Source organism: Callionymus lyra, chromosome 7 (assembly GCF_982586985.1).
Source record: "Callionymus lyra chromosome 7, fCalLyr1.hap1.1, whole genome shotgun sequence".
NCBI classification, from domain to species: Eukaryota; Metazoa; Chordata; class Actinopteri; order Syngnathiformes; family Callionymidae; genus Callionymus; species Callionymus lyra.
The window spans coordinates 29,199,723-29,215,661 of record NC_141824.1 but is presented as its reverse complement, the minus strand read 5'-3'; positions in this window follow the sequence as shown (position 1 = coordinate 29,215,661).

Below are 15,939 nucleotides of genomic sequence, written 5' to 3'. Positions count from 1 at the left end.
AAAAATAGACAGATTTAAATCAGGGAGAATTTGCCCTATGCCTGTATTTTTATGATATGATATCCATCATATCTGCACTGGTCGTAAATACTTTACAGGTTTTTCTTACATGTACTTGATATTTCTAAAAATGATAAATATTTGGCATGTTTTCTTAGTTTTCCTTTATGTCTTCAGTTTCCCCAAATGCTATTGATGCAAACCATTTAACATTTGTTAAGTATTTTCTATCACATTTATCACACACAGTATTTTATCACAATGCAATTTTAGCAAAGTGATGAGTGATAAGCACTTTATGTTCTCTGAGAGGAAGACGCCTATGGTCTGGATAGACTAATCCATTATCTATCAATACTGACAAATAAAGGAGCTGCTTTTGGTCTGGCTACTTCTATTAGAAAGAGTTAGCTTGACATGTTTTGCCAATTTCTGTAATGAGACCATGGACCATGGAGTTCAATAAATGAACAGACTCGAATTCTAGGAAAATGAAAGTCTCATTACAGGAGAATCAACTATCTGCAAAAGTTTATTTGCGTCACATGATGGGTAGCAGTGGCTGCTGCGGAGCGATAAGAATGAATAAATAACCTTCCCAAAATGATTTCCTGGGTTTAATTATGACACGCAACAGATTTTTATTTAGTAATTTTGTCTGGCATTGATTTTTCTGTTGCGTCTACCAGAATTGCTGGAACTCACTTTTCTAAATCATGTTGGTTAGATTATTCAACTTTTCTTTACACCATGAGATAAAGAAAGAAAGAAGGAGTGCTCTCATGAAGGTGTGGAAGCACTCTAAAACAAGAGGGCGCTCTAGCTAAGACCTGGTTTGATAACTGGTTGGCACTCAACACTAGCCAGATTTCAAATCCTTTCCTGACTCTCAATGAACTGTCATAGTCAATTACCTCAGTGTCATGTCTGAGATCAAACTTGGCCTCTTCACTCGTTCATTGGTTGGCAGGGCTCTGAAAACAATTTAGCGAAAAACCTCTGGCAGATCGAGAGGAGCTCCTCGACTCGCAGCATTCTAATCCGCGGCCCGAAGGGAACGAGGGAAGGAGGAAGTGGGGCGATGGGACATACTGAATGGGCTGTTAAAGTGGACTTGGGTCAGTTGAGGCGCCTGCTCTGCTGCAGCGCGTCTCAGCTCTGCACCCACCGCTGCAGTTGTATTTCCCGGTGGCCTCAATTTGTCAAAAGGGATTCGGTGTGTGTCAGGAGGACTTCCCTCCCCACATGTGCCAGTGAAGGAAGGTAAATGACTTCACAGCTGCAGTGAGTGCCAACACCCCTTCACATCTCAGGACTAAATATTCACAATCAAACAGCTCCCCCCTGCTCTCCAGCTTCCTTGCTAGCTTCAGGGCCCGGGCGTGTCACGATCAGCATAAATAGAAAACAGCATTTCCATCTGTCTGGTAAACAAGCTTGCTAAGCTATTGCCTCAGTTCACCCATTCTGAACATGTCCCAAGAACATCAGCAAATTCACATCAGATAGACACGGATATCTAAAAAACTATTCTAACCACATCATTAAGAGAAACACTGGAGTGAAACCGTCCGAAATGAATGTTCATTTAAACGAACAGCTCTGAACGAAGAGAGAATGAAAGATCAGTTGTTAATCTCATTGGGTTTTGTTGTTTTTCATTTATTTGTTGAGGAAGTTAATTCAGGATATTTGGCTCTCTGTGCCCATTTAACGTCCATGGACTAAAATCTAAATCATTGATTAAAGAAGAAGTCGGCATCAAATTCAACTGATAAAATAAAAAATTAAAAGCCTGCACATAAAAAGGTCTAAAGATGCTTCTTGAAGGAGTCAGCGCAGAGGATCACTCAAAGCTTAGGAGCAACACCCTTGAAGGATTTCTCTCCTCTGGTCCTGAACCGTGTGCGTGGAACCATCAGTAGATTCTGATCCACAGACCTCAGAGCCCGAGCTGGGATGTAAGCCTGGATCAGATCACTGATGTAAGGAGGAGCCTGACCATGAATAGATCTGAAAGTATCTTGAAAATCTTGAAAATAAGTCAATGCAGAGTTTTAAGGGGAAATCGGGGAAATTTGAGTTCTCAAGTACTAGAGCGAGTCAAGGCAGGCGAGAGAGCTATTTCTTGTTTAGACTTGAAAATAAACCGTTACTATACACAAATAAAGACACAAACGCATGGATTATAAGCTCCAGATCTCGTGTGACACTAAATTTTGAGATTTTTCTCAGTTTTCTGCAGCGTTGTACTAGAGACAGGACAAGTCAAATACAACACCTAAGTTGCTCAGTCTTAGTTTGACAGACTGGCCTAATTTGCCCATGTACTGAATAATCAGAGTTTCAGTTTTGTCCACATTCAGCTGTAAAATATTTTCACTCAGCCATTGTTTGATGTCTAGCAAGCAAATGTGTTTAGTGATATCGACAAAAGGATTAAGACCTTGTTGGTCATTAGAAACTGAGCTAGCTATAAGTGTAAGGATCAGGATAAATCCTTGCTTTTATTTACTTTTTTTCTGTATTATTCATTCAAAATGTTTTCTTTTAATTCAGAAAAATAATCCAGTTTTTTGGTTTAAACGTTCACTGAGACAAAAAACAATACTGACTTCATTGCTCTGTGAAGGCAGTATGAAAGGAAAAGTCAAATGTGTGGCTGCCACAAACATACCTTTTGTTAATCATGCTTATATTATTATTGGAGTCACTGGCAGGATTGTAGGCTTTTTGTATCACTTTGTGTGGATTTAATTAGAATGTATTAGCTTTGGATAAGTTGTGTATTTGTGTCTGCCAGTGGACCCACATCGGAGTCTAATTCACTTAAGAAAATTCGAGTGGAGAGAATAATCCCTCCATGGATGGGTGGATTTGCGTCTGCGAAGTCTTGGAAATGATGCGACCCTACAGCTTCAGCTTGACACAGATAAACACACACACACTTTGCACGTGCTGCGAACACACAAATAGAGAAGAGAGACAACCACTGATCTTTTTACTACTCCATAAACAAGCCGCAAATAAACAGACACGGCAGACATTGGTGTGATAACTCCATTGGCGGGGAAATGACTCCGCTGCAGATCTGCCACTCTTCTCTTTACACAACTTATTAGCTGCGGTAATCACTTAACATCGCTGAGCTAATAGCTACTGACAAGATGGTACGGTCACCCGCATCTGCTGGGATATCACCTGCATTGCTAAAGCGGCAACACTTCACAACAGCAGAGCTCTTTGCTTTCAGGGTGCAGTTGCGCGACTCAAATAGGAGCAGATTTAATTTGGTTTGCCAGGGAAAAAAGGCAGCGTGACGCGCAAGTGTTTTTTCTCCCAACATCAGAAGAATTTTATGCCGTGCAGAAATCAAATCTATTTCTCATTACAGAGGCAGAAACTTGCAGAGCTGCATATTTAAAGGAAACAGTCGCTTGTTGTGAACTCATTGAGTGGTGTTTGTGTCGCAACACAAATATAACCCTTCACTAAAGATTATTTTTTTCAGGCTGATCCGGACAATGTGATGGTTATTTATCCACAGCTAAATCATTTCAGAAAAGGTGCTTTTTACTTCTCTTTTGAACGGAGACCTGCCAGGATCTCAAATGTCAGACGCTTCATGCATATGTTTTAGCAGCTTTAGCATTGCTGAAATCTCTCCAGTGATTGTGTTTCAAGATAGATACCAGTCTCTAAATGCTAAAAGAATATTGTGCTTGTCTGCCTGTTCAATCAGAGGTGTGTTATCCGGTCTTAAGAGAGATGATATTGTCGAATGCCTGGCTGGGCATTTTAAAATCCTTGGCAAAAAAAACAACGGCTTGTAACTCCTAGAATCGAAAATTGTTGCAGAAGATGAAGTGTCACCTACGGAAAAAAGAACACTCAATTTTACCTCCACAGTGGTGCTTTGTCTTCAGAGAGAAACAATTTACAGGCTCTGCTCTTAACATTTATTTATCTGCTGACCTTACCTGAGGCAACTTTAAACCTCTTTTCCTCCCTGAGATGTTTTCTGAATTTTTATCCATCTAATTAATGCTGCACTTGTTACACATTTACCAGCCCTGAATAAAAGGATAACCATATGAGCTACCATTGGTGTAAGTTGAATTATAACTTTTTGAAAGAAAAATAAAGACACTGCTTTATATATGGGCTGAAATAATCCTCTTTTATTCCCTATAGCCCCCAAGAGCTTTGTACTCTGAATGGGTCAACATTATTTTGAAGTGATAGTTCCTCCAAACTTGAGACTTAGACTTATTTAAGTTTTTTTCTGGAACAATTCCTCATGTCGCGCCTTCAATACAAGTGGCCCTTTTTCGACGAGCACAATGGAGGTATTTGGATGTTTTTAGTGTGACATTTTGGACGCGGATGAAGACGAAGACCCCTGAGCATCATACACTTCATTCAAATGGACATTTTTACCTACAACTCGTAACAAATTAACAAATTACTCTGAAAATATTCCCAACCCTTAGTTGACATGAGGATGAGTAGAAAATGAGTATTTATATTTTCAATTATGGGCAAACTATCACTTTAAATACTAATTAAAGGAGCAACAAAAATTAAACCACCATCTTGTACATTGTAGACCTTTTGGCTTTCAAGGTTTCCATCTGTTTTTTTTTATACTTGCCTTACCCTTCCTTGTGTGTTTTTCCTACAAGGAGTTTGGTATTCAAGAATGACAATTTTGAATAATAACATTGACCATGTATGGTTTTCACCATTGCACTGTATAGAGTTTCTTCAGTGGAGATTGCCTGCTCAGAGCCTGGTCCTTTTGAGGTTTCTGCCTGTTAGGGGCAGTTTTGATTGCGCCCGGGACATTGTTTGATCCTGGTACTAGAGCTAAACAACTGTTTGAATGAAGTTGTCATGTTGGGTGTTATTCCTCTGATTTATTTTGTTCAATTCCTGCTGCTTCCCTCATCTCAATTGTTGGAACTAATCCTGCAACATTTGTTTCAGTTCTAGCATTGTGTCTCTGGTCATCTATGGTTCCATGTTGGTAAAGTTGACCTCACTATTGTTCTCGGTGTTTTCTCTTTATTAATAATCCATTATTTCTGCTGTATTCTGACAGTATGATGGACAGCAACAGTATCATTAGTTTGTTTGGTTTCCTATCCGTGTATATTTCGCTATAGTTCAGATTCTTTTTGCCCTCAGTTTCTGTTGTGCTTTTGTTTTTAACCACTTTTAATGACTACATTCGTTTTTTCTACCGACACTTGACAAAGTGACATTTAAGCAAAACGTATTAACATGACATCACCCCTCTTCACCAATAGAGGTACATGTTTGTAAAACCTTTAACTGCATACGCAACTACTCCTGTATTAAAAACTGAACGATTTTGCCACGATGAAGGTATAACATTTCAGAACTATTGATTCTCTTCACACTGTTCTGGTAATGAGTTGGACAAGAAATTCTCACAAAATCCAGATAAAGTTCCGATCACTCCGTCCAACTCAAGACTAATGCAAGACCTTGCAGGATGTTACTATGTATTTATCCCAGCCAAGGATTAGAGTGAGAGTTATATAAGAACATGATGAGGTGAGATCTTTTTAAAGACTGCTATAAATGTGTTTTCTCATCTCAGTGCATGACAACACAACACTGGCTGTGTTTTTGTGATTCATCTCAGAGTAATGTAGCAAAGGGTAAAGCAGACTTTTATTTCAGCAAGCCCAGGAGGTCATTTGACCATGAGAGAATGAAGAAACACATTTGTTGTGCCCATATTAGCATAAACACCTGCCTCAAACACATTAAGGGAGATTAAACGGAACGTTGTTATCTCCCTCGCTACACATTTGTGCCTTTTACTTCTCGGGAATTTCAAGTCAGACACCAGAGGAAGTGTGCGCATCAAATCCATGTCAACATGCCAGAAGTAAAACAACTTTGCTCCGATGTATTAAATTGCGATTTACTCGATGTGCATTAAAGTAATTCTATCGACTGCATTTGAATAATTCCTTCATTAGTCGTGATATTAGCATAAACATCTACTTTCTGCACCGTACAGAGAAAATACAAGTAAAACATTCACATCACCATTTTCATTTCAGGACATTTGTTGAATACCTTAGAGAATTTTCCAGGTTTTCACTGACTTAACTCTGTGGGCTGCATTGTCGTGCTGGAGTCGGGAGAACAAAATCCCAAACCAAATTTCACTGGAAGAGATTATAAGAAAAAAAGGCTGACATTGACTATGCAGTCTCAAAAAACTGTAAAAAAAAAAATCTTTTGGCATCGAACATTGTTGTTTCTCTCCGAGGAGAATCATTGTTTACTCTGAAAATAATACATCTGTGGTTATGTACATTTGCTCCGGGCTCGTGAGCATCAGCCAACAATATTCAGGGCTGATGTCTATGACAAGAGTGATGGTGTTAAAATTGCAGCCAAAATGTGTTCTGCTGCTTTTTCATTCCACTTGTTAACAGTCATTACTTGGAATGAAAAGTAAGCCTGACTCATGCCTGCAGTCGTTGCCACACAAGTTCAGGTGACAGCTTTTACTTCGAACAAGCTGTGAACACTGAAATTATACTACTGGATATATGATATACAAACGCTTACGCTTAATGACTGAGACATTAGCAAAACTACTGGACCTTAACTGGACCTTTACATCCTTAATATCATCAATAAACTGTCCATGTTTATCCCCCAACTTGTTTAAAAATCTATCATTTATATTAAATGTAAGAGTTAGATATCAACATATTTATCTTCTTGGAAAAAATATTTTCTGATGTGCTCTTAATTCTGTACTCATCAGCTTCTGGATGTAAATGAAAAATGTGGTATAGTGCAGAGATCAAACGGCCTTCAATTCATAGAGAGACGCTCTATATACTGTACATTATAAGATAGAAAAGAAGATTGTGTCCACACAAAGTTAACAGTCCATATTAAAGTGAAATAATTTGTTTTCATGTTTTTCTTTCAAAGGAATAAAACAATATATTTTTTAAAGTACATAATTCATAGCATTAGCTCCAACATTACCATCACAGAAAAGCATAATTTGAAAAATACTAATGTTTATTATTATAAATTATATATATATAAATTGTCAATAATCTTTGTGAAAGCAGTGTTACACGTTGTTAAAAAAAAAAAAAAAAGTCTATTAATTATATGTCAGTCATTAGACAACTCCCATACGAGTGACACTATAATGAAAGATCAGAAACCCTGTTCAACAGATGATTTTAGTATATCATTGTCTGTGCAAATACAAATTATGCTGAACGTCTACCTCCAGAATAGTTTAATAATAATAAATATTATTGTTATTGTAACAATCTTATGCTACCTATATGGTTTCCTACATCAGAATCAGAATCAGAAACTTTTATCGCCCAGTGTTGTAAACACAACACACATCTTTTGTGGTGGCATTAAAGAATAAAATAATTAAATAATATGGATTAAATAAAATAACAGACATTGCCATACATGGCATATAAATAATAATAAATAATAATAAACATAATTATAATACATTCAAACAGCAGACGGATAGAAAGAGTTCTTGAACAAGGATGTTCAGTCTCCTGCCAGACCTTGGCTGGTTCCTGTTTTTAGATAGTTTTATTTAGCTAAAATAAACATCTTTTTTCAAGAGATGTTACATCTTTACAAATATAGTATTTTTTTTAAATAGAAACATCTTTTATATGGTAACAGTAAATACAACATCAATTATACGAATACAAAAAGGTATCCCTGCGGCCTGGTACAGAAAGAAACTGGCCATGTCAGCTGAGACTCAAGTTAGAAAAGAGGCGATGAACAGGTTATCCTGAATGCATTTTCACAAAGGCCATAGCTTGTTTTGATATCAATCTTTAACTGCTTTAGTAATATTCTTTTCCGATCGAAAATGATCTTTGTTGAATCTGTCCTTTTGGGGATTCACTAGTGTAGACTGCTACTATATTTTTGGCTATTCCTTAAATTTGATTTCTGCTGTGTGTTTGTTTGTTTGTTTGTTTGTTTTGTTCCTGTGTCTGGCTCTCTGTTTGTGTTGGTTTCAGATTTAATTGATTTTGTTTAAATGTTGTGTATGTGTGAGTCTCTTTTTGTCTGTTGCTCTGTTTTTATGTTTTTAATTATCTTCTGTTGTCAAGTCACTGTGTTTGCCTGTGACAAAAAGCAGTCCTTTCCCGGAAAAAAGACATTACTTTGCACTTTTGAAAACTACCAAAGAAAGAATGCAAACAACATTCGACTGATCAACGTCTTTTTCACTGGGAAGTTAACGTTAACACAGGATTTTAAATCATTGACATACTAAATGTCTTTCACCTTTTGTCAGCTTGCTGTTTAATACAAATTAATGCTGAACTGCTCTTCCTGTTTTTGAAGTTAGAAAGTGTATTTAGGTCAGTGTCAGTTCTGTCATGAGAAACTTACAGGACCCAGGGGCCGTATTGCTGAAGACCTCCTCGACTCTTAAAGTTTCCTAAAAATCATAACAATGAATCCTGTCTTAAAAGTGATTCCAGAAAATTCTCAAAAGCTGTGATTGGTGAATCTTAAAAGCTAGATAAAAAATTGAGTATGAGGATGAACCCTCAAATCAATCAATATCTATACATGGAAAAATCTGCTATTGTAATAACTCATAGCAGTGCTGACAAGACAATAGAAATGATAAAAGAGTAATATATCAAAGTCTTTGCATGACTCTAAAGAGATTGTGAATAAAGTGAACTATTTATTTAGGAATTAAGCAGAGACAGCTAAAATGGAAGTCTTCATTTGGGCCCATTACAGTGTCGATTTTAATTAGGTTTAAATAAAAAAAAACTCAGTTGGAATTATGTTGTTCAGATAATTTCTTTAGACTCTGCTGCTTTAAGGCCCACAGAGGAAAATACGAAAAAGATTATGTCAAATGAAGTGGTGTGTAAAAGTAGAAGCAGCATTATAGATGTCCAAGAGTTAGTCTGAGCAGAACCACTGCAACTACTTTGTTGCACAATCTGGTTGTTGAGGTCATGACCCACATTTTTACAAGCAAGGTAAAAGCAGACACAATCATCTGCAGGCGGGTGAAAGCTCTGGCCCTCACAACTCTCAGGTGCACCATGACTCTTATTTGATTGCCTTATTGATCAGCAGGAAACAGAATAGATGAACTAATTATGAATTCAGAGCTGAAGATGTTTTAGTTCTCGACTTTTCCTGCAGACGGTTTCCCATCTCATCCACCAAAGAGGTTAAAGAGGAAGAAAAAGATCAAACTTTAGTGGACGAAAATTATCTTTTGTCTGCCTCTTCCAGACAATGATGCTAATGATATCGCACTGGACCCTGCCAATAGTTCCACGAGCTCCACGCTTTGTAGATCTCATTTGATTTTCTCTGCTGATAGTGGATGCGGCAATTTATGCCAGCGCTCATTCAAGAAGATGGAGATCAAAGAACCATTCTGCTAGCCCTCCCCTTCTCCTCCATCTCGGGTTTCATCAGATCCGCAACAAGAGCAGCAGCCGTGGCTCACTGATCCACTGAACCAGCTGAGTCAAACACCTAAAAGCCCCCATTGCAACATTTGCTCTTCAGAATTCTGCCCTTTATTTATTTTTGATATGACCAGAAACGCAGATCAACTTTAAATAAAAGAAGACGGAAGACATTTGATCTTCAACAACGAGGTTGAGACAGGAGAGACGAGGTGACAATGGAATGGTGTTGCTCAGGTGTAGAAATGATTGCATCACTGCACTGACAAATATTTCTTGAATGTGCGGCACTGGTCAAGGTTATATCAGCTTCAGATGTACGAGTCAGATGTTCACAGAATTTAAATGAGATGGTGAAGACAATACGGCGTGTTGTTTTTTAGCTTTTGATGAAAGTTGGACTTCAGCTCTGCACACCAACAATTTTCAAGGACATTCAATTATTATCCAAAATCTTTATGTTCTACCTTTCTTTTTTATTTCCAATACATTTGAGAGTGTTTAGCCCAGTGTTTATATATTTGTTAAAAATGGTTAAGTTTTCTGGTTGGTTTCGTTTTTTTAAATTTAGGATCAAAAGTAATTATTAGGATATTTCAGAGGTCTTTTGGATTTCCAGATATACATCAGCGTTGATAAACGTATTGTAGCTACTGATGTGAGCAGTTGTTTTTTTATAAACCCCCTCAATAGATTATTGATGCTGGTAGCAGCTAGTTTACTGCGTATCATAATGGAGTTTCTTCAATGTTGTTTGTGGTTTAACCTCATTTCAAGGTAGAAGAAAACAGGAAGTTAGGAAAAACTGCTTTTTGATGGACTGAGAGACATCGGGAAGGAGCGTGAAAAGATGGAGAAAGGAGGAGAGATGAAAGAGAAATAGAGATTTTTTGGGGAAACAATAAGAAGCACGTGAAGGTAGACACGTAGAGGAAAGAACCTTGAATCTGGTGACTCCATCGAGCAATTTGAAGGTGACTGCAGCGCAGAGGATCTGAAGCCGTAATCATAAGAACTGGAGGTGGAGGAGGGATGTTCTGTGCACCTTTAATAACAAACTGTGAGCAGGTGTTACAGATTCAAACAGCAAGCGATGATTGGTCCAGGGAGGAGCTGTGATCGCGTTATTTTATGAAATCTAATGAATAGAAAGAAAGTGAAGGTTATACTCTGAGTGTATAAGAGTTGTGAGAATTAACAGAAGTCCTGGTCCTAGTTGAACTTTTGCAAGGTTTTTTCACACGTTCTATACAAATACAGTTTTTAGTATAATCCAATGATTACAGTGAAAATGGTTTCATTACAGATGATGATTTATACAAAACAAAAAATGTGTATGATTCAAATTGTAATAAACAAAATAAACTGTTAACTATGAAATGGACAAGATGATACTATAAGATATAATTAACAAAATATTGCTCTTATAATATAATATTTTTACATAAAGCTGTGTCTCAGTTTTTTTCTCAATGGAACATCACTTTTTTAATTTTTAAAAAGTAGTCTTAAAAGAAAAGTTTTGGTGGTGTTGCATCAATTTTAGAGCATTTTATGCAATCGAGAGAAGAAAAATGGTTTGTAATAGATTCACATTTTCATTATTAAAACCTGGTCGAGGTTATAGGAATGGTACAGCGTCAACAGTAGCTGTTATTTATTAATAAGAGTGAAAATGTGCAAGAGAATATTCAAAAATGCCTTCATGATGAAACTTTAATCATGTTTGCTGGAGCTCTTTACTGCTATTCTCCATCGCAGGTGCTCAAGAGATTTATCCATTAAGCCATCCGCGATAAATATTTAGGAAAATAAATAAATAAAACCACATTTATCAGGTACTCAATAAGAGAGTGATTGCTCCGCCAGACAGTCTTATTGTATGCTGAATAGCAGCACATGGGTAATTTGCGGAAAGTGATAAAGACAGGCTCTGTGTTAGCATCACATTAGCAAAACAGGGCAGCGACACACACTTACACAGACTAACAAGTACCTCTTTAATTCAGCATCCTTGAACATAAACGGCATCTGATTTTATGTTTGTTCGAGTAAAAATAATGGGTTATTTTTACTAGATGGCACTCTCCGATATATAATCTTTGGCTCTGATCTACTAATTAAATGAAACCTGGCATAACTTTCCAATTTACAGTGCCATCTAGTGGCCTTTCAAAATTAAGACACTGTATCATGATACATTGTCTTCACTACAGAGCTGTCACTAGTAAAATGTTATTTGATTTTAACTAGAAATTTGCAGTTAAAGATAGGTAGATGACGCTGCCAAGTAGCAGCTAGCTCAGCCAGACAAAAAAGCCAGTTACAAAGGCATTTCCGGAGCAGTTGTGATTTCCAGCTTATTTCTCATGAGGCACCCTAAATTAATAAGCACTTTCTTGCACAACAGCACTTTGATACCATGTCACCGGAACGCAATTTTGAAGTCGATCAAATGTTCCCGGCATGTATTTTTATATTATTTGTTTATTGTTTGGCTAATAAAATTCTTATGCAAACAAGTCCCCCGCAATCTCATGGGCCAGGTCAAGAGCATGAGAACCTCAGGAAAGAGATGAAACAGTTCCTTGGGCCTGGGACAGGAGATCCCACGAAATGGATATTGCTGGAGAAGGGGTGATCCCACCCCTTCTCCAGCATATCCTTGCAAACCAAATTATCTGTGGGCAGTTGGGGAGAACCAGTATGAGGCTCAAGTCCGAGATCCTGACCCTCTATCTATCTATCTGCACCAACCTTCAAAGTAGGACCTTAACCCCTTTGCTTGTTGATGTATGCTGCCACTGCAGCTACAGTAAGTAAGTAAGTAAGTAATTTTTATTTGTATAGCACTTTTCCAGACCAGGGTCACAAAGCGCTTAAACATTCAAAACAATATTCAATAAAGTATATATTTAAAAGATCAAGATAAAACTGATAACATAAGAGGAGTTCCAGAAAATCAAGGAAAAGCCTGAACAAATAAAAATGTCTTAAGATGTTTCTTAAAGGAGTCAGTAGACTCCATCAAGTGCAAAGAGAGAGGAAGATTGTTCCAAAGCTTAGGAGCAACAGCCTGAAAAGATTTCTCTCCTCTGGTCCTGAGCCGTGTGCGAGGAACCATAAGTAGATTCTGATCCAAAGACCTCGGAGCCCGAGCTGGGGTGTAAGGCTGGATCAGATCAGTGATGTAAGGAGGAGCCTGACCATGAATAGATCTGAAAGTAAGAACCAGAATTTTGAAGTTGATCCTGAAAGAAACTGGAAGCTAGTGAAGAGTTTTAAGGATCGGAGAAATGTGAGTTCTTCTACTTGAGCAGGTTAGAATTCTCGCTGCAGAGTTCTGAATCAACTGCAGACGAGACAGCTCCTTCTTGTTAAGACATGAAAACAAACTGTTGCAATAGTCCAGGCGAGAAGACACAAACGCATGGATTACAAGCTCCAGATCATGTTCCGACAACATTTTCCTAAGTTTAGAGATTTTTCTCAGTTGAAGGAAACAGTTTCTGGTCAGTTTTCTGCAGTGTTGAACAAGAGACATGGCTTTATCAAATACAACACCCAGGTTTCTCAGGCTCAGTTTGACAGACTGACCTAGGTCACCCAACTACTGACTCAACCCTGGAACCTTATCATCATGAGCAATCACAAGAGTTTCAGTTTTGTCCACATTTAGCTTTAGAGTGTTTTCACTCAGCCATTGTGATTTCTAGCAAACAATTGACCGGAAGTACAGGAGGGGGCATCACTACTCTAGGCCTAACCACCATTTCAAAAAGAAAGGGTGATTGTGCAACTGGATCACTCCGACAGCTCTTGGCCGTATGGGTTTTTGTAGCCGCTCAGTTACAGTGGTCAGGCTCACTAACGCTTGGTGGCCTGTACTACAGGATGAATCGCTGAGAAGCATGCCACACGCCACCTCCGACAAAGACCCATTTCACGTAGGACAGTAGCAACAAGTACTGACAGCAAACCGTTTTCACCAGCACATCTACCAGCTCGTGACAACACAATTGCTTGCCGTGGAAATCAAAGAAACAGGTGGCCACACAAGGGTACAGCTTATATAGCCAGCTTATATGGCCAGTTTTTTAATCAGTGTGGCCAACAAAGGCGAAGTATCTTAGAGAGTAATTCACAACAGCTGCTCCAGTGGGGTCAGTCTCCCGTACATATGGAATATAGGGAGAGATAGTTTTGACACGATTGACAAATTCTCTATATGTGTGAATGATTGTGTATTTCTGCTACAGATTACCAACCTGTTCAGGATGTTTTTGCCTCTCACCCGAAGCATCTGGAAAATGTATACTGTATATATCAGGCTCAGTAGTAGGTGTGTTTACTCATTGTGACCTGAGCAAATCCAAGGGTTGGAAACAACAACAAATGCAAGTGTGACCAAAAAATAGGCCAGGAAGGGTGAAAGGAAATATATTGTCTGAGGACACCACCTTCAGAACCACTGGTGTATAGGAGTTGTCTTACAATGGCACACTTTGCCTGCTGCACAACGGCAGCACAAATGGACTCACACTCAGTGTTGCTACTGGTGTGGCACATTTTGTTATGACCATGGTGAGATTAATTAACAGCACAAAATGAATGGATGAATGCTTGTTGACAATTTCATAATTCAGTACTTTATTCAAAAGTTAAGAGACCGAAGGACATGGCATCAGTAAATATTGTGGCCAAAATATATTTGAATTTAAAAAGTTGGGTTTGTTGCTCATTTGAATATAGCTTTGCAAGTGTGCCATTAGATTGCAAGAGTCTTTGATGCAACTTGGGGAACTGAACTCCTGGACTTCTGTAAAGTTGAAAGGAAAAAAAGGTTGCCCCTGTAAACTTCAACTGTGTACTCTTCTTGACCCAAACAGAAGCAGAAAAGAAGATTATGACTGTTAATAAGTTGCCACATTATGTAGAACATCAGCACTCAAAACATTGGTGGAAACGGAACAACATAGTCAAATAAATATATGATGCATCAGCTTCACCCCACAATGACCTTATGCTAAGCTGAAGGCGCTCAGATCCTTTTAAAATGTTGACTGCAGCCTGCAGGCCACACAATTTGAGTCAGAGGAGGTTTAAAAATCCTTCATTTCAACATTAAGAAATTACATTTTATTGGAGCAGAGCTAATTGATTAGATGGAACAATGTTTTAATATTTGAACAAAGTATAGGCTGTAAAAGAATGTTATGCATAATGTTCGCGAAAAGTAATTTCCATATTTTAACTTTCATATGGTGGGATGTAATTCAAATTTATGCTGCCAACATTTTACTTACGATAAGTAAATCCACCACATACATTTTGATGTGAAAAATGTAAACAATGACAGCAGCAAGCATATTTGATGTCATATGAACCTTAAAAACCATTTGTCATTTGTCACAAAATAGTAACTGCTGAATATGGAAGATCTCTTTTTTCTTCAAATAACCTTTTATATCAGAGAAATCCCATTGCCACGTCTTTAAAAGTCTACAGAAGCTCGTCCTTTTCAATTTTTTCTTCTCCAATAAGATTTCCAGGAACAAAATTTACACTAGGCGTACAGCAACACAGGTATAACACATTCTCAAACATGACGTGAAAGAAGAAATGGTAAAATGGCCTTCTATTGAAAAAAGGCCTACTGTTCAAGGTTTTTGGAAGAGATGGAAAATTTTAAAAACAGATAAATGTTTTGGTTCAGTGTGTCAGGTAAGATTTTAGTTTTTTGGAGAACTACCAACTACATGAGATCATGGAGAACTTCTAAAAACGGAAAACAATAAATGGTATTATTATTTGATTGATGCAGGATTAATAAAAGAGTTGGTTCGGTGTGTTCTCCCTGTGCTTGCACAACAACATCCAAAGAACTGCAGGCTTCACTTGCCTCAGTTAAGGTCAGTGTTCGTATCTTTACCATAAGAAAGACACTGGGCAAAAACAGCCTGCATGGCATTAAAGAAAAATCTTGATGAATCCAGTGAAAATACGCTGTTGTCTGATGAGATAAGATAAGGTTTTCAGAAGGTGTTGTGTCCCATTACATCTGGTGTATAAGTAACGGGGCATTTCAGAAAAAGGAAATTCCACCGGCAGTAAAACACGATTTGTGACTTCAGTACTTCAAGACTTGCTGTGATTAATTGAACCATGAATTCTGCTGTCAAGAAAGCAGGAAAACACTTTTTCACACAGTATATGAAGTTTGGCTGTATTTGGAAATCAAAAGCATGATGATCAGGAAACTAAAATGTGTCCCTAAATTAGACGAGATGGCACTAACGGATGGACTCTAAGCTAAAGGATATAGGGGCAGGGGAGTACTCGTCAAATATGTGACACAAGCTCCTGGGAAAAAAAACGGCACCACATCTAGTCTGAGGCAGCAGCCGTTTTTCAGGGAGCC